Here is an 11,534-nt window from a genome sequence, read left to right on the forward strand (position 1 = left end):
GTAACTCTGTTCTCAGGGCCACTTTTATTTTTCCCACCCTGTACAAATATATTGTTGCCTTATCATCGTAAAGAGGAAATTTCATAGATTAAGACAAATGAAAAAAAGCAATAATTGAAAATTTCAAGGCTTCAACTGGTACAGAGCTCCTGAGAAGAAAAGAAGCCTGAGTAGCAATAGACTTAAATAATTATACTACATACTTTTAATAAGATGGAGCCCTAACTTAATTTTATCGAGCATGGTTGAAGGCTGTGTCGTGGATCTGTTGAAGTCAGCTTCCTGCCGTGATATAAGTATTTGGAATTTTTGAGGCATAATGCTGTGACCTTGCAAAATTCCTGCACGATTTCGTGGGCTTAGAAAAGTTTTCCAGGATGGATCTGGTAAAAATTTAATTCCGAACAGCGGCATGGTATTCAGGACTGTAATTTCTAGATCGAACTCGCTAATGAATCGATCGTTAGAATCACAGTAATTAAACCAGTATGAAATAAACTTTTTTATTTACTAAACACTACCCACACCGCGTTAAGTACATTTTATATCGTTTACCAAATCATGCATGTAATTCAGTTACCTGGAACTTCTAACGCAGTAATTGCGCATTGTGACGTCTAATATCATCCTCTCCTAGGCGCCAGCTTAAAAACGGATCACACGCTGTATTAAGACCTTGTACACAAATTGTATGTCTAAACAGTTCGCATGGTTCTGACAAATCACTCAGCAAGTGGCCAATAGTGAGTTCAAACGAAGACACAGGGAAAACTAGTCAGCAGAGTACAGAAATGACGAAGTCACAATAAAAGTGGTTCGTATACATCTAAGAAAATACAGGGTACACTGTTGAGACTGAAGTGGTGGACTGCAGTGTTATAAGAAGGGGCGATGGTCAAGAATCACCTGAAAACGCACCATGGAGGAGGAATTACGAAAGGAGAGGGAGTAATTGATACCGATAACGAAATTGTCCAACAGTAGAACCAACTGTAAATTTTCCGCTGATGCTCTGTGGTCACTAACGTTGATTACATTTGAAAATGTCATGGTAACCATGATCTCGTCACAAAATACCAAAGTGATCAGATACACATGAATCCACTGGTCTAGGAACAGGGATTTCAATCTATTACAACTCTTACAACGATAATGCGAAAGTCACTTTTCATAATGTCTGTATTATAATGATACAGTGAACGCTGGCGTTGTGGGACCGCAGAGCATACTTCTGTGCTCTGTAGGTGTGAGGAGAGGGGAAGGGGTAGTGAGGGAAGAGGAAGTAGAGGAGGAGAACGGAGAACTTTAGCTACTGTTCATATGTTAATGTTTAATGTTTTGTCAACGTCACGGTCTTTAAAGGCATAAACATCTATTTTATTGGCTCGATTAACACAGACTTCTGGATAAACAATAACTGCGGCCACAGCAGGGGCGCGAAACAACATTTCTGCTTGTTTCACTGAACGCTAGGTACTGAGAAAAATTACCAAAAACATAATCGCTTGCGAACACCTTAGCGATCAGGATTAATGCTCACAATATAGTTGTTGCTCTCTGATAAATTTAAAAACTCTCCCTAGCACGCAAATGATAGTAGACATTTTTTACACGTTCATTGAGGTGTAACACGCCTAATGTTATACAATACATAGTTGTGTGAATGCAAAAATGAGGGAAACAGTAAGCTCTGAGAAACATTTTTTCTTCTTTCTGAGAAGAAAAGCGGTGATCATGAGCACAGAGCACAATAACATCGATCTGGCAGATATTCTGTGTAAAGTAGTTCTACACTGAGGAGCCAAAGAAATTGTATACCGCCGGCCGGTGTGGCCGAGAGGCTCTAGGCGCGTCAGTCTGGCACTGCGCGACCGCTACGGTCGCAGGTTCGAATCCTGCCTCGGGCGTGCATGTGTGTGATGTCCTTAGGTTAGTTAGGTTTAAGTAGTTCTAAGTTCTTGGAGACTGATGACCTCAGATGTTAAGTCCCATAGTGCTCACAGCCATTTGAACCAAAGTGTACACCTGCCTAACGTCCGCCTGCTTAGCTGGGTGGTAACGTGCTCGCCGCCCGGAATCGATTCCGCGCTGGGTTGGAGATTTTCTCCGCTCGGTCACTGGGTGTTGTGTTGTCCTCATCATCATTTCATCCTCATTACCGGCGCGCCAGTCGCCCACTGTGGCGTCAACTGCAACCAGTCTTGCGTTTGGATGCCGAACTTGCCCGGATGGGGCCTCCCGGTCAACGATGCCATATGCTCATTTGCATTTTTACGTGCCTAATATCGTGTAGGGCACACGAGAGCAAGCAGAAGTGCCGTAACGCGACGTGGCATGCACTTGGCTAATGTCGGAAGTAGTGCTAGAGGGAATTGACACCACGAATCCAGCAGTGCTGTTCATAAATCCATAAGAGTACGAGGGCATGGAGATCTCTTCTGCACAGCACGTTGCAAGGCATCCCAGATATGCTCAATAATTATCCTGCCTGGGGAGTGTGGCGGCCAGCGAAAGCGTTTAAACTCAGAAGAGTGTTTTTGGAACCGCTCTGTAGCAATTGTGGACGTTTTGAATTCGAGGAGGAGGAGGAGGAGGAGGGAAGAGATTAGTGTTTAACGTCCCGTCGACAACGAGGTCATTAGAGACGGAGCGCAAGCTCGGGTGAGGGAAGGATGGGGAAGGAAATCGGCTGTGACCTTTCCAAGGAACCATCCCGGCATTTGCTGAAGTGATTTAGGGAAATCACGGAAAACCTAAATCAGGATGGCCGGAGACGGGATTGAACCGTCGTCCTCCCGAATGCGAGTCCAATGTGCTAACCACTGCGCCACCTCGCTCGGTTTTGAATTCGAGTTGTGGCTTATTGAAAATTGTAATCTCGTGTGACTAGGGCCTCCCGTCGGGCAGACCGTTCGCCGGGATCAAGTCTTTGGATTTGACGCCACTTCGGCGACTTGCTCGTCGATGGGGATGAAATTATGATGATTAGGACAACACAACACCCAGTCCCTAAGCGTAGAAAATCTCTGAACCAGCCTGGAATCTAACCCGGGCCCTTAAGATTGACATTCTGTCGCGCTAACCACTCAGCTAATGGCGGAGTACTATTGAAAATGGATGCAGCAGTATACTGCACACCTTTCTCCACAAGAGTTAAGGATGTCCGATCCAAATGCAGGTTTGATGTCTGCCGGGTATTAACTGAGTGAAAGCTGCTTATTCTTGGGAATAAGCTAATATTGTTAACAAGAAATAACGGTAAGGAATATTTATATGGAGAGGTCAATGTCGAAATACCCAGACTCGTGAACAGTGGTCGACAAGAGGTTTGTGAACTTACACCATTTATTGCCCGAACCGCCTTTTTCTCAGCCAAAAATATCCTTTTAGAATGGGAAGAGTTACCCCAAAATATAATACCATACGACATAAGGGAATGAAAACAAGCAAAGTAGACTAATTTTCGTGTCGAACGATCACTCACTTCAGATACCGTTCGTATAGTAAAAATGGCAACATTAAGTCTTTGAACAAGATCCTGTATGTGGGCTTTCCACGACGGTTTACTATCTGAACACCTAGAAATTTGAACTGTTCAGTTTCACTAATGATATGCCCATTCTGTGAAATTAAAACATCATGTTTTGTTGAATTGTGTGTTAAAAACTGTAAAAACTGAGTCTTATTGTGTTTTAGCGTTAGTTTATTTTCTATAAGCCATGAACTTAGGTCATGAACTGCACCATTTGAAACCGAGCCAATGCTGCGCACAACATCCTTTACTACCAAACTAGTGTCATCGGCAAACAGAAATATTTTACAGTTACCCCTAGTATTAGAGGGCATATCATTTACATAAATAATGGATCACCCTCCCCCCCCCCCCCTACCCTCTCCCAGTTGACCATACCCCACTCAGACCCCACATCACAGCCATTCTCAACATTGTGAATAATGACCTTTTGCTGTCTGTTGCTAAAGTAAGAGGTGAACCAAGTTTGAGATACTACTCCCCGTATTCCGTAATGGCCAAACTTCTGGAGCAATATTTTGTGATCAACACAATCAGACGCCTTAGTTAAATCAAAAAATATGCCTCATGTCCGAAACCATTTATTTAACCCATCCAGTACCCCACAGAGAAAAGAGAATATTGTATTTTCAGTTGTTAAGCGACTTCTAAAGGCAAACTGTACATTTGATAACAAATCGTGTGATATAAAATAATCAATTATCCTCATATACACAGCCTTTTCAATAACTTTAGCAAACACTGATGCCATAGAAATAGGTCCAAAATTGTCTACATTATCCATTTCTCCCTTTTTATAAAGCGGCTTTGCTACTGAATACTTTAATCGTTCAGGAAACTGACCATTCCTAATGGAAAAATTACAAATATGGCTAAATACACGACTAACGTGTGCAGCACAGTACTTTAATATTTTCCTACGCCCTCCATCATAACCATGAGAGTCGTTAGTCTTCAGTGATTTAATTATTGATTCAATCTCCTCCTTGTCTGTATAACAGAGGAGTGTTTCAGACATCAATCTCGGACAGGCATTTGCCAAGAAAGTGATATGATTCACTGTAGAATGTAAATTTTTATTTAATTCACCAGCAATGTTCAGAAAATGATTGTTAAATACTGTACAAATATCTGATTTATCAGTAACAGAAATATTTTTACTACGAACTGACTTTGTATGGTCGACCTTGTGCTGCTGGCCAGTCACTTCCTTCTCAGCTGACCATATGGTTTTAATTTTATCCTGTGAATTAACTACTCTATTTGCATACCACATACTCTTTGCCTTCCTAATAATATTTGTAAGCACCTTACAGTACTGTTTGTAATGGACTACTGCAGCTTAATTGTGACTACTTCTAATATTTTGATATAATTCCCGCTTTGTTCTAGATGATATTCTTATCCCACTAGTCAGCCCCCCAGGCTGCCTAATACTGCTAGTACCACGTTTATAATGTTCTAATGGAAATAACTCTCAAAGAGTATGAGAAATGTGTTAAGGAAAGCATTATATTTATCATCGATGTTATTGGCACTATAAACATTCTGCCACTCTTTTTCCTCGACAACTCTCTATTGCTGTTGGATAAACTTTCCTACATAGTTTGTTGTTACATATGACATTTGTTTTACTACAAAAGCCTTTTAGTGTTAAAATTTGTGCATCATGGTCTGAAAGGCCAGTCATGCTTTTACAAACAGAATGCCCATCTAGTAATGAAAAATGAATAAAAATATTTTCCATGACTGTGCTACTGTTTCCCTGCACCCTAGTTGAAAAAAAACACAGTCTGGATCAGAGCATATGAATTTAGGAGATCTTCCAACATCCCTTTTCTTGCACAATCATACAGAAAATTTGTATTGAAGTCGCCACATATAACTAATTTCAAGTAGTTCCTACAAAGCGAGTCAAGAGCCCTCTCTAGCTTGAGCAGAAATGCTCTGTAGTCAGAGTTAGGGGATCTATAAACAACAACAATTAGAAGTTTAGTTTCACTAAATTCAGCTCCCCTGCACAAGATTCAAATATCTGTTCAGTGCAGTGTTGTGATACGTCTATGGACTCAAATGGAGTACTGTTTTTTACGTGCATAGCCACTCCCCTATCCCACAAGGAACTCCTTGAAAAACAGCCAGCTAATCTGTATCCGGTAAAGGAAGCCTCTGAATTGTAAAATAATTTGAGTGGTGCCCCGACATACCAATAATTTCAAGGTCAATATCTATAAGCAGTTCACTAACTTTATCTGTAATGCCTCTTATATTTCGATGAAATATGCCAATTCCTTCTCTACTTGGAAACATGACATCCTCTGAAGGTGAGCCCTTAGCTGGAGGAACTTCCTTTAAGCAGGTATACCTATAAGCTGACTTCTGTCTAAAAAGGTGCACCTCTAACACCAACTACTACAGGAATTTTTCCATGAGTGATCCCACAACCACCAACTACACTGTCACCTATAAGCTTTGCCAGCCTCCCCTTCCCATATCTGTATTTGAATACGCATGCCCATACCAGTTTCTTTGGTGCTTCAGTGTATGTACTATGAGAATGAACCTTCTCCATTCCGATGAGCGACAACAGACACACACATAGAAAAATGGAGTACTGGTGGATATTGAAGAAGCGTTATTGAAGAAGCAAGTTATTGGTGGCAGCGAAAGTTGAATTCATGTGAAAGTTCAACCGCCTGTGTGCATCGCATTGAACTGGTAGATATAATTAGATGAAAGATTGGCCGGTGCAAGGCGCAGAGAGATGTTACCTCTGCTCTATCTTTGCCTAACTGGGGGGAACGCGTTTATCTTCCGCGTCCATAGAAGGCAGCCGGCGGTTTGCCGACATGCGCTTGTCTGTCATGCTCGCTTAGGGAGTCTTTTGCTGGAATTAGATGGGGCATTTCACCGGTGATGGATTCTAAGCGCTATACTGCCATACGATTCCATGCAGTGGCCGAGTGGGAAAGTTCTGCGTGACGCCTTCGGCTTCCTGCAGGCCAGGCCTGGCTGTTAACTTCTAGAAGCGCCTTAAGACGGAAATTAGACCAAGCGGCTCAATTTTGGTCACAAGCCATCGAGGGATATGAAACTGTTCCTCCAATATGACCACATCGAAAAAGATTATTTGGTGAGAACATTGTGCTAAAATGGCTTCTGTAGATCTCACCGGAAAGTGGGTACTGAACTTCAAATGGTTCAAATGGCTCTGAGCACTATGGGACTTAACATCTGAGGTCATCAGTCCCCTAGAACTTAGAACTACTTAAACCTAACTAACCTAAGGACATCACACACATCCATGCCCGAGGCAGGATTCGAACCTGCGACCGTAGCGGTCGCGCGGTTCCAGACGGAAGCGCCTTTAACCGCGTGGCCACACTGGCCGGCTACTGAACTTCACTTGTTGCTGTTTGCCATGGTTAATATTTCAGGTGTGTGTTTATCAATTTCATTTATTGTGAGTAATAATTTTTTTTATCCCCCTTTGGTTCGAATGATGACAGATGAATATTGTATTAAATCTTTTAAAATGCTACATCAGTGAGGGACCTTTCATAACCACTTTGTTTTTCTTTAGTTAAATGATAATTTCGGGAGTGACAATAGAGAACACTTGCCCGCGAAAGGCAAAGGTCCCGAGTTCGAGTCTCGGACGGGCACACAGTTTTAATCTGCCAGGAAGTTTCAATAGAGAACATAGTTTCTTAATTATAACTCTTTTCTGTATATTTGCTTTGATTCTTAAATGTTTCAAAGTATATGACTGGCATCTCCAGTGTTTTATTAGCTGGATTCTATAGCTTTTCCAAACTGTTGTTTTAACATTCTAAATGCTAATTTTTAATGCCCTTTCTTTCTCTCTGTTACAGTTCTGCATCATTACCATTTCAGAGGTCGATCAGGCTGGCTTTGCCAGTATCAGTGAACCAGAAGTATCTTATCAATTTCTTGAAGTAAAAGTTGCCTGATTTAATCATTTCGTAAAAGCATTTTATTTGTTATTAATCTTTCAGATACTGATTAACGTGATTCAAACAAATATTCTTTTATGATTAAATCTGAATATATTCCTAAAAATAAATTATTTGTTTGCTGTCTTGGTTCGGAGTCCAAACTAATAAGATGGAACCTTACCACTTAAAAGCCTCCTAACTATCAACTACATCAAAAATTAGCTATCAGCAAGGAGAACAAAAAGCTACTGCGGTCGCCTACGTAGCTCTAAAATATACACTGAAAGTAAATAACTATGTTACCAGCTGCTTTAATTAAATCGTGTATCCACAGAGAACTCTATTCATAAGTGTAACCGAAAGAAATAGACACAGCTGATGCTGCAGCAAATATCTCGTGTCATGCTAGTACGCCCAGTCTAAGATATAGGTTAGGCAAAATGAAACAGGTCTGGGAAACATTTATAAGACTGCCGCAGAATTGACACTTATTGATGAACAGGGGGACTGCTTATCTCAGAAAATGCTGGAAACCGTGATTTCGATGCACCAGCTGGCTGCGATCACATAGCAGCGGAAGCAAGCTGTGTCCCGAGTACTTCCCTCTCTTATTAAGTTTGAGTGAGAGAATCAGATGTGTTTAGTGACCAGTTGAATGCAGCACAAAATGGTGCTCACGATAAAACACTTTATTTTCCTTGTCGAGTTTTATGCGAAACACAAGTCGTGGTAAAGCTGTGCGGAAAAGTTTAACAATGACAGTGTTTTTGCAAAACTTCCAGCATGCAAAACTTACAGTTAGTGGACAAATGTCGCGAAAGGGCTGTGTAACGAATAAAAACTTTCAGTGAAGAATCCGAGCACCAGAAAACGTTGCTTCAGTAACGGAAAGCCTGGAAAAAAGTTCGATGAAATCTCAGCTCCGTTTATCTGTGCAAGTGGAAATAATGAAGTCGTCGTGTCAAAACATTACCAAAATGGATCTAGGATCTGTATCTCTATCCTTACATATTTACTGTTGTGCATTAGTGCAGAAAATGAATTAGAAATTAGTGAAGAACGATTTGAAGTGGAATGATCATATAAAATTAATTGTTGGTAAGACGGGTACCAGGTTGAGATTCATTGGGAGAGTCCTTAGAAAATGTAGTCCATCAACAAAGGAGGTGGCTTACAAAACACTCGTTTGACCTATACTTGAGTATTGCTCATCAGTGTGGGATCCGTACCAGATCGGGTTGACGGAGGAGATAGAGAAGATCCAAAGAAGAGCGGCGCGTTTCGTCACAGGGTTATTTGGTAACCGTGATAGCGTTACGGAGATGTTTAACAAACTCAGGTGGCAGACTCTGCAAGAGAGGCGCTCTGCATCGCGGTGTAGCTTGCTCGCCAGGTTTCGAGAGGGTGCGTTTCTGGATGAGGTATCGAATATATTGCTTCCCCCTACTTATACCTCCCGAGGAGATCACGAATGTAAAATTAGAGAGATTAGAGCGCGCACGGAGGCTTTCAGACAGTCGTTCTTCCCGCGAACCATACGCGACTGGAACAGGAAAGGGAAGTAATGACAGTGGCACGTAAAGAGCCCTCCGCCACACACCGTTGGGTGGCTTGCGGAGTATAAATGTAGATGTAGATGTAGATGTAGTTAAAGCGTCCAGACGCACTCTGACGTGTTGAGTCCGGCCGGTGGTTTGTTAGTGAAATGGAATTAGGACTTCTGGATCCTGGCTGTTTTTAATTTTTTTAGATGAAGCTTGGTTTGGCCGATGAGGAATGCACAGAGCATATGCCGCTACGCACCAGAAATCAACATGAAAACGTTGAAGAGCCGTTGCATAATCTCAAGAATAATGTTTGGTGCGCAATGTCTGATGTTTGCATCGTAACGCTCTTACTTCACTAAACTAACCGGTATGTCCAGAAACTGTTTAATCCAAACATGGCCCAGCTCACAGAAGATGAATGACTGTATGGATATTTTCAGCAAGACAGACAAACAGCAGGCAAGTCCTTGACGAACTTCTTCTCGCAGTATCATACCTTCCATCTCGTTTTCATTTAGTTTCTCTTCCCTTTCTTTAATATTGGTTAAAATGGCTCTAAGCACTATGGGATTTAACCTCTCAGGTCATCAGTCCCTAGACTTAGAACTACTTAAACCTAACTAAACTAAGAATATCACACACATCCTTGCCCGAGGCAGGATTAGAACCTGCGACCGTAGCAGCAGTGCAGTTCCAGACTGAAACGCCTAGAACCGCTCCGACACAGCGGCCGGTTCTTTAATATTATATTCAAGTTCATTTCCCTTGTATAGCCCTTCCACGTAATCCTTCCAGCTGTCAACCTTCCTCGCTCAGTACTGGCTTGCCCACTGAGCTCTTGACATTCATACAGATGCTTCTCTTTTCTCTAAAGGTCTCTTTGATTTTCCCAAAGGCGGCATCTACTTCCCCTAAAACTATGCATGTTTCTGCAACCTAATGATGCCTGTGAAATTCTCAGTAACCTATTGTTCTTTCTTTTTATCCAGGTCCCATTTCCTTAAGTTAATAATTACCATTATGTAATCTGTTTAAGGGCAACAGTCTGGATGATTGACTGATCTGGCCTTGTAACAATAACCAAAACGGCCTTGCTGTGCTGGTACTGCGAACGGCTGAAAGCAAGTGGAAACTACAGCCGTAATTTTTCCCGAGGGCATGCAGTTTTACTGTATGATTCAAAAATGGTTCAAATGGCTCTGAGCACTATGGGACTCAACTGCTGAGGTCATTAGTCCCCTAGAACTTAGAACTAGTTAAACCTAACTAACCTAAGGACATCACAAACATCCATGCCCGAGGCAGGACTCGAACCTGCGACCGTAGCGGTCTTGCGGTTCCAGACTGCAGCGCCTTTAACCGCACGGCCACTTCGGTCGGCTTGTATGATTAAATGATGATGGCGTCCTCTTGGGTAAAATATTCCGGAGGTAAAAAAGTCCCCCATTCGGATCTCCGGGCGGGGAATACTCAAGAGGATGTCGTTATCAGGAGAAAGAAAACTGGCGTTCTACGGATCGGAGCGTGGAATGTCAGATCCCTTAATCGGGCAGGTAGGTTAGAAAATTTAAAAAGGGAAATGGATAGGTTGAAGTTAGATATAGTGGTAATTAGTGAAGTTCGGTGGCAGGAGGAACAAGACTTCTGGTCAGGTGACTACAGGGTTATAAACACACAATCAAATAGGGGTAATGCAGGAGTAGGTTTAATAATGAATAGGAAAATAGGAATGCGGGTAAGCTACTACAAACAGCATAGTGAACGCATTATTGTGGCCAAGATAGATACGAAGCCCACACCTACTACAGTACTACAAGTTTATATGCCAACTAGCTCTGCAGATGACGAAGAAATTGAAGAAATGTATGATGAAATAAAAGAAATTATTCAGGTTGTGAAAGGAGACGAAAATTTAATAGTCATGGGTGACTGCAATTCGAGTGTAGGAAAAGGGAGAGAAGGAAACATAGTAGGTGAATATGGATTGGCGCTAAGAAATGAAAGAGGAAGCCGCCTGGTAGAATTTTGCACAGAGCACAACATAATCATAGTTGGTTTAAGAATCATGAAAGAAGGTTGTATACATGGAAGAACCCTGGAGATACTAAAAGGTATCAGATAGATTATATAATGGTAAGACAGAGATTTAGGAACCAGGTTTTAAATTGTAAGACATTTCCAGGGGCAGATGTGGACTCTGACCACAATCTATTGGTTATGACCTGTAGATTAAAACTGAAGAAACTGCAAAAAGGTGGGAATTTAAGGAGATGGGACCTGGATAAACTGAAAGAACCAGAGGTTGTACAGAGTTTCAGGGAGAGCATAGGGGAACAATTGACAGGAATGGGGGAAAGAAATACAATAGAAGAAGAATGGGTAGCTTTGATGGATGAAGTAGCGAAGGCAGCAGAGGATCAAGTAGGTAAAAAGACGAGGGCTAGTAGAAATCCTTGGGTAACAGAAGAAATATTGAATTTAATTGATGAAAGGAGA

Source organism: Schistocerca americana, chromosome 1, assembly GCF_021461395.2.
Source record: "Schistocerca americana isolate TAMUIC-IGC-003095 chromosome 1, iqSchAmer2.1, whole genome shotgun sequence".
Classification (NCBI taxonomy): Eukaryota; Metazoa; Arthropoda; class Insecta; order Orthoptera; family Acrididae; genus Schistocerca; species Schistocerca americana.